The sequence below is a fragment of the Triticum dicoccoides genome, chromosome 4B (genome assembly GCF_002162155.2).
Source record: "Triticum dicoccoides isolate Atlit2015 ecotype Zavitan chromosome 4B, WEW_v2.0, whole genome shotgun sequence".
Classification (NCBI taxonomy): domain Eukaryota; kingdom Viridiplantae; phylum Streptophyta; class Magnoliopsida; order Poales; family Poaceae; genus Triticum; species Triticum dicoccoides.
This window is the reverse complement of record NC_041387.1, coordinates 92968673-92977582: the sequence shown is the minus strand read 5'-3', so window position 1 is coordinate 92977582 and position 8910 is coordinate 92968673.

The window sequence follows — 8910 nt, the reverse complement described above, 5'->3', positions numbered from 1 at the left end:
AATCACCCACTCCCGGAATCTGCGGAGCGGGGAAACCGCAACTCCACCAATTCCGGGAGTGGAGTTGTGGAATGGAGTGGAGCGATACCGAACAACGCCAAAAACAAGCAGTTACCGGTCATTATACAAATCCCCCAAAAAAATACGGATCAAAAGAGAAATCCAGCATCGGTCATGAAGGGTAACAAAGCTCATACTGTCAAAAGGTAAGAAAACATACTGTCTTTTGCATCGATTCTAGTGCCGACGACATCAACTTCTCTTCTCAGCTCCACATCTCCGTTGCAGCAGGACTCTCGAGCGGCGGCGGGGGGAGGGGCAGTCACCCAGTTGCACTGCCGCCCACGACCTTCGAACCCCTCGCCATCCACGACTTCGTCCGCCGTTAAGGTGGGGCCGATTTTCTTGGACCACGAGGAGTAGAAACCACCCCTACTCCCCGCACCGGCCATGACGAATGAAGAGTTCACGACATAGATGGAGATGGCGTCGCGCAGGTCGTTGATCGATCAGGGTCCGACGCGTTCATCCCCTCCATGCAATTGCAGCGTTCAGATAGGACGTCGCGTGAGGGAGGAGTTGATGTCTCCTTCGCAAAACCGTAATGTACAGATCAGACGCTGCATGAAGGCGAAGCCACCATCACCACCACGTCCCAAGTCAGGCAACCAGTGGTGCCCGATCGCCATCAAGAAGGAGCCAAGATTCTGTTGGAAATATGCCCTAGAGGCAATAATAAAATGGTTATTATTATATTTCCTTGTTCATGATAATTGTCTATTGTTCATGCTATAATTGTATTGACCGGAAACCGTAATACATGTGTGAATACATAGACCACAACATGTCCCTAGTGAGCCTCTAGTTGACTAGCTCGTTGATCAATAGATGGTTATGGTTTCGTAACCATGGACATTTATATGTCATTGATAACGGGATCACATCACTAGGAGAATGATGTGATGGACAAGACCCAATCCTAAGCATAGCACAAGATCATGTAGTTCGTTTGCTAAAAGTTTTTCTAATGTCAAGTATCATTTCCTTAGACCATGAGATTGTGCAACTCCCGGATACCGTAGGAATGTTTTGGGTGTACCAAACGTCACAACGTAACTGGGTGGCTATAAAGGTACACTACAGGTATCTCTGAAAGTATATGTTGGGTTGGCACGGATCGAGACTGGGATTTGTCACTCCGTATGACAGAGAGGTATCTCTAGGCCCACTCGATAATGCATCATCCTAATGAGCTCAATGTGACTAAGTAGTCAGTCATGGGATCATCCATTACGGAACGAGGAAGCTGACTTGCCGGTAACGAGATTGAACGAGGTATTGGGATACCGACGATCGAATCTCGGGCAAGTAACATATCGATTGACAAAGGGAATTGTATACAGGATTGATTGAATCCCCGACATCGTGGTTCATCCGATGAGATCATCGTGGAACATGTGGGAGCCAACATGGGTATCCAGATCCTGCTGTTGGTTATTGGCCGGAGAGCTGTCTTGGTCATGTCTGCATGATTCCCGAACCCGTAGGGTCTACACACTTAAGGTTCGGTGACGCTAGAGTTGTTATGGGAATTAGTATGCGATCACCGAATGTTGTTCGGAGTCCCGCATGAGATCCTGGATGTCACAAGGAGTTTCGAAATGGTCGGGGGGTAAAGATTTATATATGGAAAGTCCAGTTTCAGTCACCGGAATAATTTCGGGGTTACTGGTATTGTACCGGGACCACCGAAAGATGTCCGGGGGTCCACCGGGTGGGTCCACCTGCCACGGGGGACTAAATGGGCTGAACAAGGGTGGGAACTAGCCCCCTAGTGGGCTGGTGCCCCCCCCCCCAAGGGCCCAAGGCGCCTAGGGTTGAAAACCCTAGGGGGTGGGGGCGCCTCCCACCAACTTGAGGGGCAAGCTCCCCCCTTGCCCCCCCCTAGATGAGATCTAAGGGGGCCGGCCCCCTCTCCCCTCCCCCCTATAAATAGTAGGGGGTGGGAGGGTTGCCATACCCTTCCCCTGGCACAGCCCTCCCCCTCTCCAACACCATCTCCTCCTCCGTAGTGCTTGGCAAAGCCCTGCTGGAGAACTGCAAGCTCCTCCACCACGCCGTTGTGCTGCCGGAGCTCTCCCTCAACTTCTCCTCTTCCCTTGCTGGATCAAGAAGGAGGAGACGTCCCCGGGCTGTACGTGTGTTGAACGCGGAGGCGTCGTTCGTTCGGCGTTAGATCGGATCTTCCGCGATTTGATCGTCGCGAGTACGACTCCCTCATCCGCGTTCTAGTGATGCTTCCGCTTAGCGATCTTCAAAGGTATGAAGATGCTCATTCTCTCCCTCTCTTGTTGCTAGAATCTCCATAGATTGATCTTGGTGATGCGTAGAAAATTTTGAATTATTGCTACGTTCCCCAACAGTGGCACCATGAGCTAGGTCTTTTGCGTAGATTCTATGCACGAGTAGAACACAAGTAGTTGTGGGCGTTGGTTTGTTCAATCTGCTTACCGTTACTAGTCCTATGTTGTTTCGGTGGTATTGTGGGATGAAGCAGCCCGGACCGACCTTACACGTATGCTTACGTGAGACAGGTTCCACCGACTGACATGCACTTGTTGCATAAGGTGGCTAGCGGATGCCAGTCTCTCCCACTTTAGTCGGATCGGATTCGATGAAAATGGTCCTTATGAAGGGTAAATAGCAATTGGCATATCACCGTTGTGGCTTTTGCATAGGTAAGAAACGTTCTTGCTAGAAACCCATAGCAGCCACGTAAAACATGCAACAACAATTAGAGGACGTCTAACTTGTTTTTGCAGGGTATGCTATGTGATGTGATATGGCCAAAAGAATGTGATGAATGATATATGTGATGTATGAGATTGATCATGTTGTTGTAATAGGAATCACGACTTGCATGTCGATGAGTATGACAACCAGCAAGAGCCATAGGAATTGTATTAATTTATTGTATGACCTGCGTGTCATTGAAAACGCCATGTAATTACTTTACTTTATTGCTAACCGTTAGCCATAGTAGTAGAAGTAATAATTGGCAAGACAACTTCATGAAGACACGATGATGGAGATCATGATGATGGAGATCATGGTGTCATGTCGGTGACGAAGGTGATCATGTCGCGCCTCGAAGATGATGATCAAAGGCGCAAAATGATATTGTCCATATCATGTCACTTTATGATTTGCATGTGATGTTTGTCATGTTTACATCTTATTTTCTTAGAATGACGGTAGCATAAATAAGATGATCCCTCATAAAATTTCAAGAAAGTGTTCCCCCTAACTGTGCACCATTGCGAAAGTTCATTGTTTCGAAGCACCACGTGATGATCGGGTGTGATAGATTCTAACGTTCGCATACAACGGGTGTAAGCCAGATTTACACATGCAAAACACTTAGGTTGACTTGACGAGCCTAGCATGTACAGACATGGCCTCGGAACACAAGAGACCGAAAGGTCGAATATGAGTCGTATAGTAGATACGATCAACATGAATATGTTCACCGATGATGACTAGTCTGTCTCACGTGATGATCGGACACGGCCTAGTTGACTCGGATCATGTATCACTTAGATGACTAGAGGGATGTCTATCTGAGTGGGAGTTCATCAAATAATTTGATTAGATGAACTTAATTATCATGAACATAATCTAAAATATCTTTGCAATATGTCTTGTAGATCAAATGGCCCACGCTAATGTTGCCCTCAACTTCAACGCGTTCCTAGAGAAAACCAAGCTGAAAGACGATGGTAGCAACTATACGGACTGAGTCCGGAACTTGAGGATCATCCTCATAGCTGCCAAGAAAGCATATGTCCTAGAAGCAGCACTAGGTGAAGCACCCATTTTCCCAGCAACTCAAGACGTTATGAATGTATGGCAGTCGCGTAGTGATGATTACTCCCTGGTTCAGTGTGGCATGCTTTACAGCTTAGAACCGGGGTTCCAGAAGAGTTTTGAGCAGCACGGAGCATATGAGATGTTCCAAGAGCTGAAAATGGTTTTCCAAGCTCATGCCCGGGTCAAGAGATATGAAGTCTCTGACAAGTTCTACAGTTGTAAGATGGAGGAAAACAGTTCTGTCAGTGAGCATATACTCACTATGTCCGGGTTACGCAACTGTTTGTCTCAGTTGGGAGTTAATCTCCTAGATGACTCGGTCATTGACAGGATCCTCTAGTCGCTCCCACCTAGCTACAAGAGCTTTGTGATGAACTACAATATGCAGGGGATGGAGAAGTCCATTCCTGAGTTATATTCAATGCTGAAATCAACGGAGGTGGAAATCAAAAAGGAACATCAAGTGTTGATGGTGAATAAGACCACTAATTTCAAGAAAGGCAAGGGTAAAAAGAACTTGAAGAAGGACGGCAAGGGAGTTGCCGCGCCCGGTAAATCAGTTGCCGGGAAGAAGCCAAACAATGGACCCAAGCCCGAGACTCTGTGCTTTTATTGCAAGGGAAATGGTCACTGGCACCGGAACTGCCCCAATTACTTAGCGGACAAGAAGGTCGGCAACACCAAAGGTATATATGATATACATGTTATTGATGTGTACCTTACTAGTACTCGTAGTAGCTCCTGGGTATTTGATACCGGTGCGGTGCTCATATTTGTAACTCAAAACAGGAGTTGCGGAATAAGTGGAGACTAGCGAAGGACGAGGTGACGATGCGCGTCAGGAATGGTTCCAAGGTCGATGTGATCGCCGTCGGCACGCTACCTCTACATTTACCTACGAGATTAGTTTGAAACCTCAATAATTGTTATTTAGTGCCAGCTTTGAGCATGAACATTGTATCTGGATCTCGTTTGATGTAAGATGGCTACTCATTTAAATCCGAGAATAATGGTTGTTCTATTTATTTGAGAGATATGTTTTATGGTCATGCCCCGCTCCTCAATGGTTTATTCTTATTGAATCTCGAACGTGATGTTACACATATTCATAGTGTGAATACCAAAAGATGTAAGATTAATAATGATAGTCCCACATACTTGTGGCACTGCTGCCTTGGTCACATTGGTGTCAAACGCATAAAGAAACTCCATGCAGATGGACTTTTGGAGTCTCTTGATTATGAATCATTTGACACATGCGAACCATGCCTCATGGGAAAGATGACCAAGACTTCGTTCTCCAGAACAATGGAGCGAGCAACCAATTTGTTGGAAATCATGCATACTGATGTGTGCGGTCCAATGAGCGTTGAGGCTCGCGGTGGCTATCGTTATGTTCTCACCCTCACTGATGACTTAAGTAGATATGGGTATGTCTACTTAATGAAACACAAGTCTGAGACCTTTGAAAAGTTCAAGGAATTTCATAGTGAGGTGGAGAATCAATGTGACAGGAAAATAAAGTTCTTACGATCAGATCGTGGGGGAGAATATTTGAGTCACGAGTTTGGTACGCACTTAAGAAAATGTGGAATTGTTTCACAACTCACGCTGCCTGGAACACCTCAGCGTAATGGTGTGTCCAAACATCGTAATCACACTCTATTGGATATGGTGCGATCTATGATGTCTCTTACCGATTTACCGCTTTCATTTTGGGGATACGCTTTAGAGACAGCCACATTCACTTTAAATAGGGCACAGTCTAAATCTGTTGAGATGACACCGTATGAATTATGGTTTGGGAAGAAACCTAAGCTGTCGTTTCTAAAAGTTTGGGGATGCAATGCTTATGTCAAGAAACTTCAACCTGAAAAGCTTGAACCCAAGTCGGAAAAATGCATCTTCATAGGATACCCTAAGGAAAACACTGGGTATACCTTCTACCTCAGATCCGAAGGCAAGATCTTTGTTGCCAAGAATAGGCCCTTTCTGGAGAAAGAGTTTCTCTCGAAAGAAGTAAGTGGGAGGAAAGAAGAACTTGATGAAGGACTGTCTCTTGAACCGGAAAGTAGCGCAGCTCAGGAAGATGTTTCTGTGGTGCCTGCATCGACTAGAGAGGAAGTTAATGATGATGATCAAGGTACTTCGGATCAAGTTGCTACTGAACTTCGTAGGTCCACAAGAACACGTTCCACACCAGAATGGTATGGCAACCCTGTCCTGGAAATCATGTTGTTAGACAACGGTTAACCTTCGAACTATGAAGAAGTGGTGGCGGGCCCAGATTCCAACAAATGGCTTGAAGCCATGAAATCTGAGATAGGATCCATGTATGAAAACAAAGTATGGACTTTGACAGACTTGCCCGATGATTGGCGAGCTATAGAAAATAAATGGATCTTTAAGAAGAAGACTAACGCGGATGGTAATGTGACCATCTATAAAGCTCGGCTTATCGCTAAGGGTTATCGACAAGTTCAAGGGGTTGACTATGATGAGACCTTCTCACCGTAGCGAAGAAGTCCGTCTGAATCATGTTAGCAATTGCCGCATGCTATGATTATGAAATATGGCAAATGGACGTCAAAACGGCATTCCTTAATGGCTTCCTTAAGGAAGAATTGTATATGATGTAGCCGTAAGGTTTTGTTGATCCTAAGAATGCTAACAAGGTATGCAAGCTCCAGCGCTCCATCTATGGGATGGTGCAAGCATCTCAGAGTTGGAACATTCGCTTTGATGAAATGATCAAAGCATTTGGGTTTATGCAGACTTATGGATAAGCCTGCGTTTACAAGAAAGTGAGTGAGAGCTCTGTAGCATTTCTCATATTATATGTGGATGACATACTATTGATGGGAAATGATATAGAACTTTTGGAAAGCATAAAGGCCTACTTGAATAAATGTTTTTCAATGAAGGACCTTGGAAAAGCTGCTTACATATTAGGCATCAAGATCTATAGAGATAGATCGAGATGCCTCATAGGTCTTTCACAAAGCACATACCTTGATAAGATATTGAAGAAGTTCAATATGGATAAGTCCAAGAAGGGGTTCTTGCCTATTTTGCAAGGTGTGAGATTGAGCACGGCTCAAAGCCCGACCATGGCAGAAGATAGAGAAAAGATGAGTGTCATCCCCTATGCCTCAGCCATAGGGTCTATTATGTATGCCATGATGTGTACCAGAACTGATGTAAACCTTGCCGCAAGTTTGGTAGGGAGGTACCAAATTAATCCCGTCATGGAACACTGGACAGCGGTCAAGAATATCCTGAAGTACCTGAAAAGGACTAAGGATATGTTTCTCATTTATGGAGGTGACGAAGAGCTCGTCGTAAAGGGCTACGTCGATGCTAGCTTCGACACAGATCTGGATGACTCCAAGTCACAAACCAGATACGTGTATATTTTGAATGGTGGGGCGGTCAGCTGGTGCAGTTGCAAGCAGAGCATCGTGGCGGGATCTACATGTGAAGCAGAGTACATAGCAGCCTCGGAGGAAGCACATGAAGCAATATGGATGAAGGAGTTCATTACCGACCCAGGAGTTATTCACAATGCGTCGGTCCCGATGACTCTCTTCTGTGACAACACTGGTGCTATTACCCTTGCCAAGGAGCCCAGGTTTCACAAGAAGACCCGACATATCAAGCGTCGCTTCAACTCCATTCGTGAAAATGTTCAACATGGAGACATAGAAATTTGTAAAGTGCATACGGATCTGAATGTCGCAGATCCGTTGACTAAACCTCTTCCACGAGCAAAACATGATCAACACCAGAACTCTATGGGTGTTCGATTCATCACAATGTAACTAGATTATTGACTCTAGTGCAAGTGGGAGATTGTTGGAAATATGCCCTAGAGGCAATAATAAAATGGTTATTATTATATTTCCTTGTTCATGATAATTGTCTATTGTTCATGCTATAACTGTAGTGACAGGAAACAGTAATACATGTGCGAATACATAGACCACAACATGTCCCAAGTGAGCCTCTAGTTGACTAGCTCGTTGATCAATAGATGGTTATGGTTTCCTAACCATGGACATTAGATGTCATTGATAACGGGATCACATCATTAGGAGAATGATGTGATGGACAAGAACCAATCCTAAGCATAGCATAAGATCATGTAGTTCGTTTGCTAAAAGCTTTTCTAATGTCAAGTATCATTTACTTAGACCATGAGATTGTGCAACTCCCCGATACCGTAGGAATGCTTTGGGTGTACCAAACGTCACAACGTAACTGTATGGCTATAAAGGTACACTACAGGTATCTCCGAAAGTATCTATTGGGTTGGCACGAATCGAGACTGGGATTTGTCACTCCGTATGACGGAGAGGTATCTCTGGGCCCACTAGGTAATGCATCATCATAATGAGCTCAATGTGACTAAGTAGTTAGTCACGGGATCATGCATTACAAAATGAGTAAAGTAACTTGCCGGTAACGAGATTGAACGAGGTATTGGGATACCGACGATCGAATCTCGGGCAAGTAACGTATCGATTGACAAAGGGGATTGCATATGGGATTGCTTGAATCCTCGACATCGTGGTTCATCCGATGAGATCATCGTGGAACATGTGGGAGCCAACATGGGTATCCAGATCCCGCTGTTGGTTATTGGCCAGAGAGCTGTCTCGGTCATGTCTGCATGATTCCCGAACTCATAGGGTCTACACACTTAAGGTTCGGTGACGCTAGAGTTGTTATGGGAATTAGTATGCGATCACTGAATGTTGTTCGGAGTCCCGGATGAGATCCGGAACATCAGGAGGAGTTCCAGAATGGTCCAGAGGTAAAGATTATATATGGGAAGTCCAATTTCAGTCACCGGAATAATTTCGGGGTTACCGGTATTGTACCGGGACCACCGAAAGAAGTCCGGGGGTCCACTGGGTGGGTCCACCTGCCACGGGGGACTAAATGGGCTGAACAAGGGTGGGAACCAGCCCCTTAGTGGGCTGGTGCGCCCCCCCCCCAAGGGCCCAAGGCGCCTAGGGTTGAAAACCCTAGGGGGTG